Genomic DNA, 22,524 nt, shown 5'->3' with positions numbered 1-22,524 from the left:
AAATCACTGAAGTCTCAAATTTCTAAGCAAAAATGCACCCATAGATGATGGTTGGTGGACCCCATCAATATGATTTACCCATGTCTCCACCACTTTTCCTATACTTATCACTTTCTTACTCTATAATCTCTAGTCCACTGATTATAATCCAAAAATCTCATGTCTGTATTCACTGATTGACTGATGAACGCAAAGCAACCTCCATCAATAGCTAACCCGAATACCCGAATACTGCCTTACCCTTCACCAAGCTGGGTAGTACAGCTGCAAGAAAAGTATATGACCCTTTTGGAATTACGTGGATTTGGTCTGATTTTTATCATGGGTTGGAGCTGGTGTAAGAGACATTGTGATTTGGCTCTGTAGGAGGGTGCATCATGGCTTGGGGCCGGTGGACGAGGCATCATATCTTGGGGTTGGTGGAGGGGACAATATGGTTTAGGGCTTGTGGATATGACATTATGGTTTGTGGCTGGTGGAGGGGACATCATGGTTTGGGGTTGGTGGGAGGAAGCATCATGGTTTGGGGCTGGTGAAAGGAATCATCGTGGTTTGGGGCTGGTGGAGGGGACATCAGGTGGAGGATGCATCATGGATTGAGGCTTGTGAAGGAGACATCATGGCTTGGGGCTGGTGGAGGGGACATCATGGCTTGGAGCTGGTAGAGGGGACATCAGGTGGAGGATGCATCATGGATTGGGGCTTGTGAAGGAGACATCATAGCTTGGGGCTTGTGGAGGGGGACATCAGTGTTTAAGGCTGATGAATGTGTCATTATTGTGGGGGGCTGGTGGACAAGGCATCATGGCTTGGGGCTGGTGGAGAGGACATTATGGTTTAGGGGTTGTAGAGATGAAATTATGGTTTGGGGCTGGTGAAGGAGACATCATGGCTTGGGGCTAGTGGAGGGGACATCATGGCTTGGGGCTGGTGGAGGGGACATCAGGTGGAGGATGCATCATGGATTGGGGCTTGTGAAGGAGACATCAGTGTTTAAGGCTGATGAATGTGTCATTATTGTGGGGGGCTGGTGGACGAGGCATCATGGCTTGGGGCTGGTGGAGAGGACATTATGGTTTAGGGCTTGTAGAGATAAAATCATAGTTTGGTGCTGGTGGAGGGGACATCATGGTTTGAGGCTAGTCGAGGAGGCATCATAGATTGGGGCTGGTGAAGGAGACATCACGGCTTGGGGCTGGTGTAGGGGACATCAGGTGGAGGATGCATCATGGATTGGGGCTTGTGAAGGAGACATCATGGCTTGGGGCTGGTGGAGGGGACATCAGTGTTTAAGGCTGATAAATGTGTCATTATTGTGGAGGGCTGGTGGAGGAGGCATCATGGTTGATGGCAGGTGGAGCAGGCATTATAGATTGGGGCTGGTAGTGGGGGTATCATGCCATACCATCCCAGAAATATTGAGGAAGATAAAAACAACACTCAACATCTTATTTGCAGCTACCGGAAATATGGACGACATTTGTTGGTAATCAATACGGAAATCTGGTCATTCTAAAGGATTCTAGAGCAAAATGATGCCAACCCTGCCTCACTATATGTCAAGCAGATATGTACACTGTGATATGGTGCACAGGTTTTTCCCCTGGGTAACAGTTTATTTCCAAAAATGACTGGTTACAAGGTTGGTCGGGGTTTCTAAATATTGTGCCCTCTCACACACTCTTCAGTACTGAGGGCTCACAGTGATATATATATTTGCAAAACTGCAATGGATGTGCCCGTCCCGTCACCTATAGGTGTCAGTTTTTACATTCCTTTGAAATGGTTACAAAGATATCAAATGTTAAAACCTTTAGATACTCCTGTCAATAGCGACCATGGCGGCAAAATAGTTAGACAGAGGAAGTGCCCAGTTCTACAGGAGTCATAACCCCATACTGGCATTATAGATAGTATGTATTAATATTACTATATATTATAGATAGGATAGTATGCTTGATAATTAAAATTATGCAAACATCAGAAAAACTGTACATTATTTTCCGGTCAGCCCCCAAAATGAATTTTGGTGATAAATTATATATATTTAGTATAAATCACCCCCCCCCCCCCCCCAACGCCATCCACTCTCCCCAGAAGACACACTCTGCTCACTTGGGTTGGTTTAGGGCAAAGCAATAAAGTTTTAGGCTTTAATGTGCAAAAGGTAAAGTACTTAGTTATAAAAATAAAGAAATAGACAAATGTGTAAAGACAGGAGAAAACAGAAAGTCTAATACCTAACACGTTGCTTGGTAGAAGTCCTTTGCTGCCGGAGACAGGGAAGAAAGATGTACACAGTCCAAGCAGATTGGGTCCCCAACTTGTGTCAACTTAAATATCCATGGTCACGTATTTTTATGTCCCCTCAGCAGAAGGGGCAGAGCTGGAGGACTGTCTTCTCCATCCTGGTTCAGCCTTGGAGGAGGCACTTCATTATTCATGCTCACCCCCAACTCTCCTTCTAACTGTAGGATATGAAATATGAAATCAAACCTGCTTCAAGAAAGATACCGGAGCAGATATGCTTCCATAATTCATCATACCGATCGTATAGACACCAAATAGGAAATATGTAGGCTTTACAGAAGGCAAGGTCTTTGTCAAATGCAGTCAGGTATGAGGTGTTTGGACTTCAGGTGAAGTCCAAGAAGTACCCTGCATGCCGTTAGGCCCCCTGCTGTATCAGGAGAGACTCCATGTCTGGGACCTTCATGAGTCCGATTGTTTTGGTTGTGTAAGAACCTGAGTCTACCTAACTGAACAGTCCAAAAGGCCCAGTTGTATCATACAAAAATTTGCTCTGTCCCATATGAACATGAATCCTGGACCCTGTTACAGATTTTGCACTGGGACTCGTGTGATAACCAACGGATAGGGAGTTGGGCTTCTCTCCAATGAGTTATATAAGGGTTGAAGCTTTAGGGGGTGCAGAGGTCGCAGTCGCTACCAGGTCCAGGAGCCTGAGGGGGCGCACAGACCCTTGTGCTGGATAAGAAGACACCAGTATTATAGAAAGTGCCTGCTGGTCAAGTTACACCTCTGGCTGGAGGAAAGGTGTTAGGTCAAGAATTTGGCGCAGGGTGGGGGTGCTGTTTCAATTTTTGCCTGAAGGATGAAGGCTATGTGCTTCATGCCCCTGGCCACAAAGCACTGAGGGTTGGGGGCCCAAGTTTAACTCTTGCACCAGGGCCCATCAGCCCTTAGCTACCCCCCTGGCCCACCCAGATATCTAAAGGCTTAGTTTATGGGAGAACCCCCATACAAACACTTGGAGACCATACCGGCTCCACGTAGACATTGTTCCAAGTGGTATTGGAACCCAGGACCCCAGCACATGAAGGTAGCAGTGTAACTCTATACGGTTTTGCTTCCTCTTTGGTGACAATCTGTGTTGTGAAGGCGTTATCTCCTGATATCACTGATCTGGATCAGACGTTTCCTCTCTAGTCGCTGAGATCAGAAACTGTCACAATCTATTCTGTGAACTCTCTATAGACCCACAGTGCGACCCCGCGTAATATAGGAGTCCACTACAGTCTCAGCCTCTTTGTTAGTGACTCGTTATCTTCTTCCACTGCCTCTGTGATGCCAGCAGGTCCCATGCCATTCATTTCTGATCTCAGGGTCTGTCTAATTTAAAGGGACATCAACCCTAACATGAAATGGGAAAAAAAAACAGAAGGAGACTTACTTATTTGTCAATCTACAAGACGTTCTGCAAGATCCTGAAATGGTTTTGTAGAAATCTTGCGGAGAAAACAGGGAAGAAAGCAGAAAACTAGATTCACATGTTCTCCTCCATGTATACCTAGAGACTGAGAGGGAGGAGCTTATTTAAAGGGCCAGAGACAAAGTAACCTAAGCATCACTGCTTTTGCCAAACTTTCTCTTTCAGGATGGTGGGGGAAAAGGTTGTCTCGTTAGACGTATTTCTTTCATTCTTCACCATTTTACCTGTCTAAGTGGTCATTATATACACTGCTGCCCATAATGATTCATACCCCTGGCAAATTTTGACTTAAAGGGAACCTGTCACCAGTTTTATGGTGTCCTAACTAAGGGCAACATAAATAAGTGACTGATTCTCTTAGCAAAATGCTGGGTCACTTTCTTTAATTGACCCAGTCAATCTGCCAACATCTTGTATTGAAAAGCTCCAACTGATAATGATGAGTCATGAATATTCATGAGCTCCTGACACTCCCCGCCCACCTGCTGCTGAATGACAGTTTGTTTCCATAGGAATCAGCAGCAGGTGGGCAGGGGAGTGGCTATAGCTCTGAATTAAATATACGCCGGACTCAATGACATCACGCTGGACTCAAATCAGCTCATTAGCATGCGGCTTTGTGTGTATATTATGAGGTAACCATCTGTCACACAAGTAAGTGAATACATCTATGGCACTTTTTAGTAGTTAATGTTTGTATATAATTAGTTAGATTATAATCAAATATCCACATGACAGGTTCCCTTTAAAGTTACTTTTATTCAACCAGCAAGTCATTTTCTCATGGGAAATGACATTGGTGTCTCCCAAAAGATAATAAGACGATGTACAAGAGGCATTATTGTGGGAAAAGAAACATTTCTCAGCTTTTATTTACATTTGAGCAAAAAATACAAGATGTTCCGCACTGTGGAAAATCTCAGAGGACGTGGTCGGAAGCCAAAAGTGACACCTGTGCTGGCCAGGAGGATAGTTAGAGAGGTGAAAAAGAATCCAAGGATCACCACCAAGGCCATCCTGGTGAATCTGGGCTCTGCTGGTGGCAATGTGTCAAGGCAGACAATCCAACGGACACTGCACACTGCTGGGTTCCATGGATGCAGACCAAGGAGGACGTCACTTCTCCAGATAAGGCACACAAAAGCTCGCTTGGCCTTTCCAAAAGCTCATCTGGACAAAGAAGAAGACTTCTGGTCTTCTGTGTTATGGTCAGATGAAACAAAAATTGAATTGTTTGGTCACAATGATGTTTCCTTCATTTGGCGTAAAAAAGAAGAAGCCTTCAACCCAAAGAACACCAACCCCACTGTCAAACATGGTTGTGGGAACCTAATGCTTTGGGGGTGTTTTTCAGCCATTGGACCAGGGAACCTAATCACAGTAAACGGCACCATGAAAAAAGAGCAATACATGAGGATTCTCACCGATAACATCAGGCAGTCTGCAGAGAAACTTGGCCTTGGGCACCAGTGGACATTTCAGCATGACAATGACCCAAAACACAAAGCAAAAGTGGAGAAGAAATGGTTAGCAGACAACAACATTAACGTTTTGGAGAGGAGCAGCCAGAGTCCAGACTTGAATCCAACTGAGAATCTGTGGAGGGAGCTAAAGATCAGGGTGATGGCAAGAAGACCCTCCAACCTGAAAGATCTGGAGCTCATTGCTAAAGATGAATGGGCAAAAATACCTGTGGAGACCTGCAAAAAGCTGGTCTGCAATTATAGGAAGCGTTTGATTGCTGTAATAGCCAATAAAGGCTTTTCTATTGATTATTGAGAAGGGGATGAATAATTTTGGACTGGACACTTTTTGCTCAAATGTAAATAAAAGCTGAGAATTTTTTTTTTTCCCCACAATAATGCCTCTTGTACATCGTCTTATTATCTTTTGGGAGACACCCATGTCATGTCCCGTCAAAAAATTACTTGCTGGTTGAATAAAAGTAACTTTAAGTCAAAATTTGCCAGGGGTATAAATAATTATGGGCAGAACTGTAGGTGCCATTGAATTGATACCCCCCTTCCCATGATTGTGCATGTCATGGTTCGTCTAAATTGGCAGGCTAATTCAATAGTGGAGAAAGGGAAAAGTAAGGACCTACCAGAAAGCTCTGGTGCCAAGGAACTATGCAGGAAACAGTCCATAGCTGTCCAAACTATGTCCTGGCAGTTGTCATAGTCAATAGCTTCTAGATAGATAGTGCCCAGGCTTAAATACCATAGCAGCTATTTTGCCCATCATTTAGACCATAGCAGCTATTTTGGCCTCTCCATTCTGTAACAAGCACACTGGTGGATGTATGATGGCACAACAGCCAATCAAATGACAAATAAACTGCAGCCCCGCCTATGAGGAGCTGCTTAGCATTGTAAACAAGGTTGATCACCGTATAAACCTATATATATATATACTGTATATTATATATCACTTCAAATTCACAGTTGTCCTTTTTTATTATTTTGCACTCAATTTTTTAAGACACTGTGGCAGCTTTACTAACAAGTATGCAGCCAATGTATCAGCGTCTCACACAGTATGATCAATCCGGTGCACATGGCTAGAGGTTAGACCCTTATGTGCAAATTTTGGCTCTTAAGCCACGTCTATTCCCACTAGGCTGCGCCCATTTCCGTAATAGCCATGCCCCTTGCCTGGTAAGGTATGTGGTGCAAGGCACGTACGCCAGCTATCTTTGGCGCAAATTAGCAAATATCCCCTAATGATCATATTAAAGTGAGTGTTGACATGATTTAGTAATAAATCTGTCAGTAGAATACATTCTGGTTTTAAAGATAATTCTATCATTGTATATTGTTTCTAAAAATTTTCAGAATTCAACAACACAAAAATATGTAATGTCTCAAAGACCAGAATCAAAATCATCAGGAAACAGACGAGGAGCTGGAGGCTATTTCAAAAAGAGGAACAGGATATTTGGTAAAAGAGTGTTACTTTGTAGTTAAAAAGTATGTGAATTATTTATAATTTGAATAAACAGTAACACAAGAGCAAAGGTTATCCTAAAAATTCAGACTGGGGTACTGGGGGTCTTTAGTCTTACAACTCTATAGTTGCTGGACCACCAGTGGGATGAGGAGTTCCAATTACCATATATGTCGATGTACCTTGAGATGTAGACCCTTGGTATGGTGGTAAGTCTGGCAATGGCTAAAATGAAGGAGCCTCCCGTTCTTCACAAGCCGCTGAGAACCACAAGTCATAGTCCTTGCCATTTGGGACTTGAGGGGCAGCAGAGATGTAGACACAGAAGAGTAGTCATATGGCAGGTGTGGGTAAGAACTGGTTAGTGAGAGCTAACAAGTCCAAAGAGTGAAGCATAGCCATGAATCCAAGAGAGAGGTCAAACTGGAGTAGAGAACTAAAGGCAAAAAGTTCAAACATGAGTGGGTCAAACACAGGCAGGTTGGAGAAGAAGATATATAGGTTATAGGCAGCACCCAGGAACCTAATGCTCAGGCAAGGTTCTGGAGGCACTTTCTTGCTTTAGAAAGTCCAAGTGGATTGACATAATCGGTATCCGTCTGTTGTCATGGCAATGAGAGCAACCAAGCAGCGAGAGGTATGTAATGTATACTTCACCAAGTATTTAAAAATTGTAGCCCACTTTGCCACCAGGGACTTGGAAAGTGGTAACAATCCTTTTCTACGAAAAGGAATATGAATTATTCTGGTCCACTGGGCAATCGGGGATATGAGGAGGATAGTCATGTTTTACAAACAGATGTATTGAAAAGCCAAGTCTACTAATTCACCAGGGACTTTTAGAATAGTAATCATACTGTATTTTACGGAAGGCATGTGAGTAATTCCAGTCCTGTGGACTACTAGGGTATTAACAGTGGCAATCATATTTTACAAAAAAGGTGTATTGTAAGTTCTAAGACACTGGGCCACTGGGGAATTTGAGAGGTAATTATAATTTGCAAAACGACAGTTGTGTTCAAAATAATAGCAGTCAGACATTACTAACCTGATCAATCAAAGTTTTTGGTAGAAATTATATTTCTACATGGCAAATATTTTACTAGCAGGTGTAGTAGAGTAATAGAAACCCAACAGTCATGACATGCATGCTGCTGATTCTGTGTACCGTATTTTTCACCCCATAAGATGAAAAATGGGGCGAATGCTGACATTTTTACATCGCAGGCTGCGATATATGAGCGAGCGGGGAGGGACTGGGAGGAGGAGCTGGGGGCCGGCAATTGCGGCGGGGCAGTCACTGTACTCCGGCCTCGCCGCTCCAGTGCTGCACTATACAAATCCAAAATGTCTCATTCAATTAAAAGTGATTACACATGCCCCCCCACTTTTAATATTACCGTACACCCTAACAGCTTCTGAAGAATGCCGGCAGGCAGGCCGGGCGGGCGGCAGCGTAACTCCGTGATGTCACGTGCCTGCGCCGCCTACTTTATGAATGAAGCAGGCGGCGCAGGCACGTGACGTCAGTGAGTGGCGCGCCGGCCGCCCAGTCTGCCTGCCGGCATTGTACAGAAGCTGTTAGGGTGTACGGTAATATTAGGAGTGAGGGGGCATGTGTAATCACTTTTAATTGAATGAGACATTTTATATTTGTATACCGGAGCACTAGAGCGGTGGGGGGGGGGGGGGAATTTGTGGATTACAGTTTTATGGGGGGCATCTGTGGATGGCACTGTTATGGGGTGGGGGGTCTGTGGATGGCACATATATAACAGTGCCATCCACAGATCCCCCATAACAGTCCCATCCACAGATCTCCCATAACAGTCCCATCCACAGATCCCCCCATAACAGTGTCAGCCACAAATCCGCCCTGTAACAGTATCCTTCACAGATCCCCCCATAACAGTGCATCATCCACAGATCCCCCCATAACAGTGCATCATCCACAGATCCCCCCATAACAGTGCATCATCCACAGATCCCCCCATAACAGTGCGTCATCCACAGATCCTCCATAACAGTGCGTCATCCACAGATCCTCCATAACAGTGCCATCCCAAGATCCCCCCATAACAGTGTCCTTCACAGATCCCCCATAACAGTGCCATCCACAGATCCCCCATAACAGTGCCCTTCACAGATCCCCCATAATAGTGCCATCCACAGATCCCTAGTAATAGTGCCATCCACAGACCACCATTAGTTCCAAACCCACCAAAAGCACACCTTTTGGTTAAAAAATGTTTTTTTCTTATTTTCCTCCCCAAAAACCTAGGTGCGTCTTATGGGCCGGTGCGTCTTATAGGGCGAAACATACAGTAATTGAATTACTAATTGAAATAATAGCAGTGTGGAGTTCAATGAGTGAGGTCATTCATTCTTCGAAAATACCGTTGACAATTATTGCCCTTATTTAAGTAAGAAAGGCAGCAAATGTTGTGCATGTTGGTTACAGTGCATTTCTCTCTGAAATTCTGAGGAATATGAGTCATTACAGACATTGTTCAGAAGAACAGCGTACCTTGATTAAAAGGTTGATCAGAGAGGGGAAAACATATAAAAAAGTGCAGAAAATGATAGGCTGCTCAGCTAAAATGATCGCAAATGCTTTAAAATGGCAACCAAAACCTGAAAGACGTGGAAGAAAGCGAAAAACTACCGTTCGAATGGATAGAAGAATAGCCATAATGGCAAGGACTCAGCCAACAATCAGCTTGAGGAAGATCAAAGAAGGTCTAAAGATACCAGTGAGTAGAGATGGCCTTGCGGTTCGCCCGGCGGTCGGTTTGCGGCGAACTTTGCGCGTTCCCGATTCGCCGAACATGCAAACATATGGCGATATTTGCGCCCACCATATACTTTTACATTGTAAAGAACTTTGACCCATGACACATCCATCAGATGGTACAGGACAGCCAATTGAGACATTTCAGCACATGGACATACCCCCTACCTTATAAATAAACCTGATCTGGCCGCCATTTTACATTCAGTCTTTTGCCAGTGTAGGGAGAGGTTGCTGTGTGGGGCAGGGACAGACTGTTCGGGACAAAATCGCTAGCTAATAGGGCCACAAAAGTCCTTTTAAGGACTGGTATAGGTGTGATATCGATAGGTGTGACATACTGAGGGGTGTGATATGCTTATAATATACCGTACTTTCTAACGTAGAAAGCATATTATAATGCATTTGTATTGTGCAGCAGTGGTGAGCGGTTCTGCAGCTACAGAGAGTGACAAACGCAATTAGAAAAAATAATTATAACTGGTGTGATATACCAGTCGCCCCCCAAAAAACGGATAGAAGCGGGGTGTTATATACCTTCTTCCACAAATGCTGCTCTTCTATAGAGACTTTTGTCACAAGTAGAGTTGAGCGAACACCTGGATGTTCGGGTTCGAGAAGTTCGGCCGAACATCCCGGAAATGTTCGGGTTCGGGATCCGAACCCGATCCGAACTTCGTCCCGAACCCGAACCCCATTGAAGTCAATGGGGACCCGAACTTTTCGGCACTAAAAAGGCTGTAAAACAGCCCAGGAAAGAGCTAGAGGGCTGCAAAAGGCAGCAACATGTAGGTAAATCCCCTGCAAACAAATGTGGATAGGGAAATGAATTAAAATAAAAATTAAATAAATAAAAATTAACCAAAATCAATTGGAGAGAGGTTCCATAGCAGAGAATCTGGCTTCCCGTCACCCACCACTGGAACAGTCCATTCTCAGATATTTAGGCCCCGGCACCCAGGCAGAGGAGAGAGGTCCCGTAACAGAGAATCTGGCTTCATGTCAGCAGAGAATCAGTCTTCATGTCATAGCAGAGAATGAGGCTTCACGTCAGCCACCACTGCAACAGTCCATTGGCATATATTTAGGCCCAGCACCCAGGCAGAGGAGGGAGGTCCCGTAACAGAGAATCTGGCTTCATGTCAGCAGAGAATCAGTCTGCATGTCATAGCAGAGAATGAGGCTTCACGTCAGCCACCACTGCAACAGTCCATTGGCATATATTTAGGCCCAGCACACACACAGGCAGAGGAGAGAGGTCCCGTAACAGAGAATCTGTCTTCATGTCAGCAGAGAATCAGTCTGCATGTCATAGCAGAGAATGAGGCTTCACGTCAGCCACCACTGCAACAGTCCATTGGCATATATTTAGGCCCAGCACACACACAGGCAGAGGAGAGAGGTCCCGTAACAGAGAATCTGGCTTCATGTCAGCAGAGAATCAGTCTGCATGTCATAGCAGAGAATGAGGCTTCACGTCACCCACCACTGCAACAGTCCATTGGCATATATTTAGGCCTAGCACACAGGCAGAGCAGAGAGGTCCCGTAACAGACGATCTGGCTTCATGTCAGCAGAGAATCAGTCTGCATGTCATAGCAGAGAATGAGGCTTCACGTCACCCACCACTGCAACAGTCCATTGGCATATATTTAGGCCCAGCACACACACAGGCAGAGGAGGGAGGTCCCGTAACAGAGGATCTGGCTTCATGTCAGCAGAGAATCAGTCTGCATGTCATAGCAGAGAATCAGGCTTCACGTCAGCCACCACTGCAACAGTCCATTGTCATAAATTTAGGCCCAGCACCCAGGCAGAGGAGGGAGGTCCCGTAACAGACAATCTGGCTTCATGTCAGCAGAGAATCAGTCTGCATGTCATAGCAGAGAATCAGGCTTCATGTCAGCCACCACTGCAACAGTCCATTGGCATATATTTAGGCCTAGCACACAGGCAGAGGAGAGAGGTCCCGTAACAGACAATCTGGCTTCATGTCAGCAGAGAATCAGTCTGCATGTCATAGCAGAGAATCAGGCTTCACGTCAGCCACCACTGCAACAGTCCATTGTCATAAATTTAGGCCCAGCACCCAGGCAGAGGAGGGAGGTCCCGTAACAGACAATCTGGCTTCATGTCAGCAGAGAATCAGTCTGCATGTCATAGCAGAGAATCAGGCTTCATGTCAGCCACCACTGCAACAGTCCATTGGCATATATTTAGGCCTAGCACACAGGCAGAGGAGAGGTTCATTCAACTTTGGGTAGCCTCGCAATATAATGGTAAAATGAAAATAAAAATAGGATTGAATGAGGAAGTGCCCTGGAGTACAATAATATATGGTTATGGGGAGGTAGTTAATGTCTAATCTGGACAAGGGACGGACAGGTCCTGTGGGATCCATGCCTGGTTCATTTTTATGAACGTCAGCTTGTCCACATTGGCTGTAGACAGGCGGCTGCGTTTGTCTGTAATGACGCCCCCTGCCGTGCTGAATACACGTTCAGACAAAACGCTGGCCGCCGGGCAGGCCAGCACCTCCAAGGCATAAAAGGCTAGCTCTGGCCACGTGGACAATTTAGAGACCCAGAAGTTGAATGGGGCCGAACCATCAGTCAGTACGTGGAGGGGTGTGCACACGTACTGTTCCACCATGTTAGTGAAATGTTGCCTCCTGCTAACACGTTGCGTATCAGGTGGTGGTGCAGTTAGCTGTGGCGTGTTGACAAAAGTTTTCCACATCTCTGCCATGCTAACCCTGCCCTCAGAGGAGCTGGCCGTGACACAGCTGCCTTGGCGACCTCTTGCTCCTCCTCTGCCTTGGCCTTGGGCTTCCACTTGTTCCCCTGTGACATTTGGGAATGCTCTCAGTAGCGCGTCTACCAACGTGCGCTTGTACTCGCGCATCTTCCTATCACGCTCCAGTGCAGGAAGTAAGGTGGGCACATTGTCTTTGTAGCGTGGATCCAGCAGGGTGGCAACCCAGTAGTCCGCACAGGTTAAAATGTGGGCAACTCTGCTGTCGTTGCGCAGGCACTGCAGCATGTAGTCGCTCATGTGTGCCAGGCTGCCCAGGGGTAAGGACAAGCTGTCCTCTGTGGGAGGCGTATCGTCATCGTCCTGCCTTTCCCCCCAGCCACGCACCAGTGATGGACCCGAGCTGCGTTGGGTGCCACCCCGCTGTGACCATGCTTCATCCTCATCCTCCTCCACCTCCTCCTCATCCTCGTCCTCCTTGTCCTCCAGTAGTGGGCCCTGGCTGGCCACATTTGTACCTGGCCTCTGCTGTTGCCAAAAACCTCCCTCTGAGTCACTTCGAAGAGACTGGCCTGAAAGTGCTAAAAATGACCCCTCTTCCTCCTCCTCCTCCTCCTCCTCCTCCTGGGCCACCTCCTCTTCCATCATCGCCCTAAGTGTTTTCTCAAGGAGACATAGAAGTGGTATTGTAACGCTGATAACGGTGTCATCGCCACTGGCCATGTTGGTGGAGTACTCGAAACAGCGCAACAGGGCACACAGGTCTCGCATGGAGGCCCAGTCATTGGTGGTGAAGTGGTGCTGTTCTGTAGTGCGACTGACCCGTGCGTGCTGCAGCTGAAACTCCACTATGGCCTGCTGCTGCTCGCACAGTCTGTCCAGCATGTGCAAGGTGGAGTTCCACCTGGTGGGCACGTCGCATATGAGGCGGTGAGCGGGAAGGCCGAAGTTACGCTGTAGCGCAGACAGGCGAGCAGCAGCAGGATGTGAACGCCGGAAGCGCGAACAGACGGCCCGCACTTTATGCAGCAGCTCTGACATGTCGGGGTAGTTGTGAATGAACTTCTGCACCACCAAATTCAGCACATGCGCCAAGCAAGGGATGTGCGTCAAATTGGCTAGTCCCAGAGCTGCAACGAGATTTCGCCCATTATCACACACCACCAGGCCGGGCTTGAGGCTCACCGGCAGCAACCACTCGTCGGTCTGTTGTTCAATACCCCGCCACAACTCCTGTGCGGTGTGGGGCCTGTCCCCCAAACATATGAGTTTCAGAATGGCCTGCTGACGTTTACCCCGGGCTGTGCTGAAGTTGGTGGTGAAGGTGTGTGGCTGACTGGATGAGCAGGTGGAAGAAGAGGAGGAGGAAGCCGAGAAGGAGGAGGTGGCAACAGGAGGCAAAGAATGTTGCCCTGCGATCCTTGGCGGCGGAAGGACGTGCGCCAAACAGCTCTCCGCCTGGGGCCCAGCTGGCACTACATTTACCCAGTGTGCAGTTAGGGAGATATAGCGTCCCTGGCCGTGCTTACTGGTCCACGTATCTGTGGTTAGGTGGACCTTGCTACAGATGGCGTTGCGCAGTGCACACTTGATTTTATCGGATACTTGGTTGTGCAGGGAAGGCACGGCTCTCTTGGAGAAGTAGTGGCGGCTGGGAACAACATACTGTGGGACAGCAAGCGACATGAGCTGTTTGAAGCTGTCTGTGTCCACCAGCCTAAATGACAGCATTTCATAGGCCAGTAGTTTAGAAATGCTGGCATTCAGGGCCAGGGATCGAGGGTGGCTAGGTGGGAATTTACGCTTTCCCTCAAATGTTTGTGAGATGGAGAGCTGAACGCTGGCGTGTGACATGGTTGAGACGCTTGGTGACGGAGGTGGTGGTGGTGGTGTTGGTGGTACATCCCCTGTTTGCTGGGCGGCAGGTGCCAACGTTCCTCCAGAGGCGGAGGAAGAGGCCGAGGCGGCAGCAGCAGAATAGGCCGAGGCGGCAGCAGCAGAAGAGGTAGCAGGGGGAGCCTGAGTGACTTCCTTGGTTTTAAGGTGTTTACTCCACTGCAGTTCATGCTTTGCATGCAGGTGCCTGGTCATGCAGGTTGTGCTCAGGTTCAGAACGTTAATGCCTCGCTTCAGGCTCTGATGGCACAGCGTGCAAACCACTCGGGTCTTGTCGTCAGCACATTGTTTGAAGAAGTGCCATGCCAGGGAACTCCTTGAAGCTGCCTTTGGGGTGCTCGGTCCCAGATGGCGGCGGTCAGTAGCAGGCGGAGTCTCTTGGCGGCGGGTGTTCTGCTTTTGCCCACTGCTCCCTCTTTTGCTACGCTGTTGGCTCGGTCTCACCACTGCCTCTTCCTCCGAACTGTGAAAGTCAGTGGCACGACCTTCATTCCATGTGGGGTCTAGGACCTCATCGTCCCCTGCATCGTCTTCCACCCAGTCTTGATCCCTGACCTCCTGTTCAGTCTGCACACTGCAGAAAGACGCAGCAGTTGGCACCTGTGTTTCGTCATCATCAGAGACATGCTGAGGTGGTATTCCCATGTCCTCATCATCAGGAAACATAAGTGGTTGTGCGTCAGTGCATTCTATGTCTTTCACCGCTGGGGAAGGGCTAGGTGGATGCCCTTGGGAAACCCTGCCAGCGGTGTCTTCAAACAGCATAAGAGACTGCTGCATAACTTGAGGCTGAGACAGTTTCCCTGGTATGCATGGGGGTGATGTGACAGACTGATGGGGTTGGTTTTCAGGCGCCATCTGTGCGCTTTCTGCAGAAGACTGGGTGGGAGATAATGTGAACGTGCTGGATCCACTGTCGGCCACCCAATTGACTAATGCCTGTACCTGCTCAGGCCTTACCATCCTTAGAACGGCATTGGGCCCCACCATATATCGCTGTAAATTCTGGCGGCTACTGGGACCTGAGGTAGTTGGTACACTAGGACGTGTGGATGTGGCAGAACGGCCACGTCCTCTCCCAGCACCAGAGGGTCCACTAACACCACCACGACCATGTCCACGTCCGCGTCCCTTACTAGATGTTTTTCTCATTGTTATGGTTCACCACAACAACAAATATATTATTTGGCACAATGTATTGTATTCAAATTCAGCGGGATATAAATTTGAGGCCTAGTATTTAGGCGCTGGGTGACCGGTATGGATTTAGTGACAGAATTAGACTTGGAAATACACAGTAGCGGGTGTGTGTGAAGTTATTCTGAATGACCCAATGTGCACCTTGAATATTATATACCCTTTTAGGGATAGATTTCAAATAGCTCTGATATAGCAGAAACCACTAAATTATGAAATTGCTAAATTGGGAATTGTATTTCAACCCAGAACAAGAAATGTGCTTGAACGGACACTAAATAACTCGCCCAGCTACAGCACTAAGGACAGATTTAGCTGGATATAAATTTGAGGCCTAGTATTTAGGCGCTGGGTGACAGGTATGGGTTTAGTGACAGAATTAGACTTGGAAATGCACAGTAGCGGGTGTGTGTGAAGTTATTCTGAATGTCCCTATGTGCACCTTCAATATGATATACCCTTTTAGGGATAGATTTCAAATAGCTCTGATATAGCAGAAACCACTAAATTTTTAAATTGCTAAATTGGGAATTGTATTTCAACCCAGAACAAAAAATGTGCTTTGACGGACACTAAATAACTTTCCCAGCCACAACAGGACAGCGGTAACGAGAGATTTAGCGGGATATAAATTTGAGGCCTAGTATTTAGGCGCTGGGTGACCGGTATGGATTTAGTGACAGAATTAGACTGGGATATGGCCAAAAAATAACCACACTATTGCTGGTTAAATGCACTTGGTGATGGGTGCAGCTTGCCCCTGATGTAGTATATGGCCAAAAAATGAACAGACTATTGCTGGTTAAATGCACTTGGTGTCACAGCTTGACCAACCACACTACTGAGGGTTAAATGCACTTGGTGACGGGCGCAGCTTGCCCCTGATGTAGTATATGGCCAAAAAATGAACAGACTATTGCTGGTTAAATGCACTTGGTGACGGGCGCAGCTTGCCCCTGATTTAGTATATGGCCAAAAAATGAACAGACTATTGCTGGTTAAATGCACTTGGTGTGATAGCTTGACCAACCACACTACTGAGGGTTAAATGCACTTGGTGACGGGCGCAGCTTGCCCCTGATGTAGTATATGGCCAAAAAATAAACAGACTATTGCTGGTTAAATGCACTTGGTGTGACAGCTTCACCCTGATGTAGGCTTTAGCCAAAAAACAACCACACCATTGAGGGTTAAATGCACTTGGTGACAGGCGCAGCTTGCCCCTGATGTAGTATATGGCCAAAAAATAAACAGACTATTGCTGGTTAAATGCACTTGGTGTGACAGCTTCACCCTGATGTAGGCTTTAGCCAAAAAACAACCACACCATTGAGGGTTAAATGCACTTGGTCGCAGCTTGTGCTGGCGCACCACAAGACACAAAATGGCCGCCGATCACCCCAGAAAAATGTGACTGACAAACGGTCTGGGCAGCCTAAAAACAGTGAGCAATTGAGGATCAGCAGCTCAATGATCCACAGCTGCAGATCGATCAGTTAATCAAGTCCTTTGGAGGAGTTAATCTGCCTAATCTCGCCCTACTGTCGCAGCCGCAACCTCTCCCTACGCTAATCAGAGCAGAGTGACGGGCGGCGCTATGTGACTCCAGCTTAAATAGAGGCTGGGTCACATGGTGCTCTGGCCAATCACAGCCATGCCAATAGTAGGCATGGCTGTGATGGCCTCTTGGGGCAAGTAGTATGACGCTTGTTGATTGGCTGCTTTGCAGCCTTTCAAAAAGCGCCAAGAAAGCGTCACAAAAGCGCGAAGAAAGCGACGAACACCGAACCCGAACCCGGACTTTTACGAAAATGTCCGGGTTCGGGTCCGTGTCACAGACACCCCAAAATTCGGTACGAACCCGAACTATACAGTTCGAGTTCGCTCATCCCTAGTCACAAGGTCATTTAAAAATTGACAGGCAGAGGAAGAGGCAGGCCCTTCCGCAGAGGTGGTAGGGGTCGGGCAGGTGCACCAGGCTGGAGCCAAAGTGGGAAGTTGCAGAAGGTGCGTGCGATTACGTGAAAGGACGCACCAGAGTTGGTTGAGTGGCTCACTCAGCCTTCCGCTTCCACTTCTGCACCCTCCTCATCCTCTCTATCTGCACCCTCTTCACTCTCTGCTGTGTGCACCCCCAAAGACACCAACACCACCACCACCATAGCCCCTCCGCTTGAATCAGAGGAATTATTTTCCCATCCATTCCAAGACATTACCGATGTGCAGACATTCTTGGCATCGGATGAGGAAGAGGAGGTAGCAACGGCCGCCACCCAGCGGTCTGACGACAGTACCCAAATCAGACCAAGGAGGGTGGTCCCCGCTGTTACTGCCTACTCCGAGATCTCTAATGTCAGTGGTGGTGAAGGTGACGATGATGACGTGTCGATGGATGTCATGTGGGTGCCCACAAGAGAGGAAGAGGAGGGGAGTTCAGAGGGAGAGACGGAGCAGCAGAGAGGGAGGAGAAGGAGGAGAAGCAGGCAGAACTCGCAGTGCACAGGAGGCAAAAAGCAGACGGCAAATGTATCTGGAGCGAGCCAGCCACCATGCACGGTCACATCTGGCGCTCCCAGGACGCCGGCACATGGCTCCGCAGTGTGGGCTTTTTTTATAGTGTCCGCTGCTGACAATAGTGTTGCCATCTGCAGCCTGTGCTGTTAACGCATAAATCGCGGTAAGCCCAACACTCACCTAGGGACGACTGCCTTAGGAAGGCACCTGGCCTCCCATCACCGAGCCCAGTGGGAGCAACGCCGTCAGAACCCACAAAGCCACACTCCCAGCGCTCCATGCAACACGCCAGACCTGCAGGGTATAGCGAAGTGAGGTCACGGTTATGGGCAATCGAGGGTTGCTCACTGTATTGGAGAACCCTGGGCAGGCATGTGGCAGTGAAGGAGAGGTAGACACGGTTCCTCTGGGGCACACTCTGTATGTAGGGACCAGGCCTGATGGTGGATGAGGTGCCCTGGATGTTACGGGTATTTTGAGTGCCTGGGGCAAGGTCCCTTTAAGGTTCGTGACGCCAGTGCCTGTAACGGTGGCACACCGGTTGGTAGTTGGAATGAGTGAGGCACACAGATGGAATAGTGAACCAAACGTTGCTTTACTAAACAGTCCAACTTTGTACATACAGATGGTAATACAGTCCTTTAGATCACAGCTTTACAAGCAGGCTTATTTCACAAAATGGCAGGTATTGGTTATGCAAAATACTCAGAGGGTAAATCCACAATGCGCTCAGAATCAGGTTGTACCTTTCCTCAGAAATAGTGTACACTGTTCTTTCTAGAACTCCTGTCTGGCTTTCTATCCCAAGGCCCGGATGCCTAAATGGTGGCTTAAATCCTTTGTAAAAACTATATCTTCCTCTGGTATTAGATCCTTGCTTTACTTTCTAATGCATCTGCCCATCAGGGTTACTTATCTTTCCCTGTGATTTCCTTACTTGTTTGGTGGATGACTGTGGGTTTCTCCCAGGAGGTTCTGTCCTGCTACTGGGGTGACTTCAGAGCTAACTAAGGCTCTCTTGGCTTCAGGCAGGCTAGGTCTCCTCACTAGCCTCCTGGTCATAGCTAGCAGCCAGGGCTATCAAGCTGCATGTCAGGAGGAGGCCCTCTAACTTCTGTCTTCTCAGACTCCTGACTCTGCACTCACTCTCCCTGTCTGGGCCTGGACATTTATACTAGGGGCTCCCTATCTCCCTCTAGTGTCTGGGATGTCTAACTACACCCAACTAGGCCTGCTATTGCATCATACAGGGGAACATTGCATATAAAAACACATTAGAAAATACATTAAATGCATAATTAAATATAACATTTCTGTCCCTTGTGAGTAGGAGTAACGCGCACACCAATTGACCCTTGTGTAGTGCCCACCCCTACCTAGTGGGACACTACATCCACGTCCTGCCTCTTCTCCTTCTCCTCTCTCCTCCCGATTGTCCTCCACTCCACCTCCCACCGTGCCGTCCTTGCGTTTATCTGGCAAAAGGCAGGCTTCCGTGCCCCAAATGTTCAAGTGTAAAAAGATGATGACGCCGCATAACCCTCTTGCCCAACGGCTGACCACTGGCTTGTCGGAACTGCTAGCCCACCAACTACTGCCTTATAAACTTGTGGACTCGGAGGCCTTTAGAAAATTAGTGGCAGTTGGCACACCGCAATGGAAGGTCCCCGGAAATAAATATTTCTCCCAGAGCTATATGACCACGTTCAGCTGCAAGTGAATATATCTCTGGCAGTGTCGGTGCCAAGATACATCTGACCACAGACACGTGGTCTAGCAAACACGGGCAGGGAAGGTACATAACTTTTACTGCCCACTGGGTGAACCTTCTGACGGCCGTCAAGCATGCAACCCGTGGCACCCGTGTATATTTGGTGTTACCGCCATGGATTGCATGCAGGCCTGCCTCTTCTTCTGCTCATCCTACTCCATCCAACATCTCCTCCTCGGCTGACTCCTCCTTTTCCGCTGCTACCGTCTCTTCCGCTGCGCCCCCCAAGATCCCCAGAGCCTATTCGACGTGCCAGGTTGCCATGCTGTGCTGCGTCTGTTGTGCTTGGAAGGTAAGAGCCACACCGGTCCTGCACTGCTTTCAGCTCTGCGGTCAAAGGCCGATTAGTGGCTAACCCCGCTCAATTTGACAGTTGGTAAAGTGGAGTGCGACAACGGTGCCAATCTGCTGAGCGCGCTGAAACAGGGCAGAATGACACACGTGCCGCGCATGGCACACGTCCTGAACGCAGCAATTCGTTGCCAAATACCCCGTGTCCAGAACGCCTTGACCGACAGGTGTCCGACTACATCGGGTTAACGGCCGATGTGGACGCTCTGAGAAGTGAGGAACCCCTGGACTACTGGGTGTGCAGGCTTGACCTGTGGCCAGAGCTGGCACAATTTGCCATGGAACTCTTGGCCTGCCCCTCGCCGCGAACTTGCGGTTGGCAAACATTTGATCGCGTTCGCGCGATCACGTTCGGGAACCGTCCTGGCCGATGTTCGTCCATCACTACCTGTGAGTACTGTTACAATTAGAAGACACCTATGTGAAGTCAAGCTATCTGCAAGAAGACCCCGCAAAGTCCCAAAGTCCCAGACATGTGCTGAAGAGGTTACAATTTGCCAAAGAGCACATTGACAGGCCCAAAGAGACATTTTGTGGACTGATGAATAGTGATGGACGAACATCTGCCGGGACGGTGCGCGAACGCGATCAAATGTTCGTGAACCGCAAGTTTGCGGCGGGTCCCATTCATTTTAATGGCAGGCGAACCTGAAAAACCTTCAACTCATATTTGCAGCCAAGAAATAATTACTAGAAGTGCACAAATAGTCCCACAACATGGACAGTGACATACCAGATGTGTTATTCGAATTTGCGATCTCCATAAAAAAATAATTTCAATGTGAAATATCGGCAATATAATTTTCGCATGCGCAAATGCCCTATACAGTACCCAAATGCACTATAAAGAAAGTATATGGGTATATAACACCCCGCTTCAATCAGTTTTTTGGGGGGCGACCGGTATATCACACCAGTATTCACACGTCCATAAGTGTTTTGCAGATCCGCAAAACACGGACACCGGCAATGTGCATTCCGCAATTTGTGGACCGCACATCGCCGGCACTATAATAGAAAATGCCTAATCTTGTCTGCAAGTGCGGACAAGAATAGGACATGTTCTATTTTTTTGCGGAAACGGAAGCACAGATGCGGAAGTGCGGATCCGCAAATGCGGATGTGGACAGCACATTCCGGCCCCTTTGAAAATGAATGGGTCTGCACACGTTCTGCAAAATTTCTGAACGGATGCTGACCCATTTTGCAAACGTGTGAATGGAAAAGATATCCCTCAAAATGAAAATAAATTAAATTATTAAAGTTACGAAAAAAGCATAGATGTAGTCGGCAATAACAAGTGCTCGGCGGCACCAAATCAGAAACCATATGTCCTACCACAATCCGGGGGGTTCCAGTGCACATCCATGAATCCCGGAGGGAAAGCAAACACCATCCATCCCTGGGCCAGATGATGATGTGGTATTGAAGGACAGGGTGGGCAAAGAACTGTCCCCGATATTGCCCTACAGGGGGGTGCTATTCTGGCCCTGATAGCCTAACCACAGACCACCCACCCTGATAAGAGCGACCCCGTCCGGAACCTTACCCTATATAAAAGTGGCCCTAGTAAGCCCCTGGCCCCTGACTTCCAGGTGATCACTATATAGATCTATGTGTTTTTGACTCAGTATAAAAGTATATTATAAGTATATCGCACCCCTCTGTGTATCACACATATCGATTGCACACCTATACTAGTGCTTAAAAGGACTTTTGTGGCCCTATTAGCTAGCGTTTGGTGTCCCTAACAGCCTGTCCCTGCTCCACACAGCAACCTCTCCCTACACTGGCAAAACACTGAATGCAAAATGGTGGCCAGATCAGGTTTATTTATAAGGTAGGGGGTATGTCCATGGGCTGAAACGTCTCAATTGGCCGTCCTGTACCACCTGATGGATGTGTCATGGGTCAAAGTTCTTCAAAATGTAAAAGATGGTGGGCGCGAATATCTCCATATGTTTGCATGTTCGGCGAATCGCCAACACATCCAAGTTTGCCGCGAAACGACCGCTGGGCGAACCGCAAGGCCATCTCTACTGATGAAAGTAAGATTGTTCTTTTTGGGTCTAGTGGCCGGAGACAGTTTGTCAGACGACCCCCAAACACTGAATTCCAGCCACAGTACACGGTGAAGACAGAGAAGCATGGTGGACAAGCATCATGATACGGGGCTGTGTCTCAGACCACGGTGTTGGGCCTATTTATCGCAGACCAGGAATCATGGATCAGTTTGAATCCATCAGAATACTTAAAGAGGTCATGCTGCCGTATGCTGGAGAGTAAATGCCCTTGAGATGGGTGCTCCAACAAGACAACGACCCCAAACACAACAGTAAACGCTCAACATCTCGGTTCCAGACCAACAAGATTGACGTTATGGAGCGGCCGGCCCAATCCCCGGATCTTAATCCAATAGAAAACTTGTGGGGTGACATCAAAAATGCCGTTTCTGAGGCAAAACCAAGAAATAGAGAAGAACTGTGGAATGTGGTCCAATCCTCCAGGGCTGGAGAACCTGATAACAGGGGCAGAAGGTGGTGACTCCGAGCAGCACAGACGTCCAGCAGT

General features: G+C 47.9%; 1 protein-coding gene across 1 annotated transcript in view; it reads right to left on the bottom strand.

Moving 5' to 3' along the window:
• P2RY6 (pyrimidinergic receptor P2Y6) overlaps positions 1–2,331 on the bottom strand; it is an 87,673-nt gene extending 85,342 nt beyond the window's left edge. Inside the window, exon 1 of the mRNA XM_044274495.1 lies at positions 2,241–2,331. The gene's annotated coding sequence lies outside the window, so the exon portion shown is untranslated. The remainder of the gene's footprint in view (positions 1–2,240) is intronic.
• Positions 2,332–22,524: the final 20,193 nt, after the last annotated feature.

Source organism: Bufo gargarizans, unplaced genomic scaffold, assembly GCF_014858855.1.
Source record: "Bufo gargarizans isolate SCDJY-AF-19 unplaced genomic scaffold, ASM1485885v1 original_scaffold_1788_pilon, whole genome shotgun sequence".
NCBI lineage: Eukaryota > Metazoa > Chordata > Amphibia > Anura > Bufonidae > Bufo > Bufo gargarizans.
This window is presented reverse-complemented; position numbering and strand designations above follow the sequence as displayed.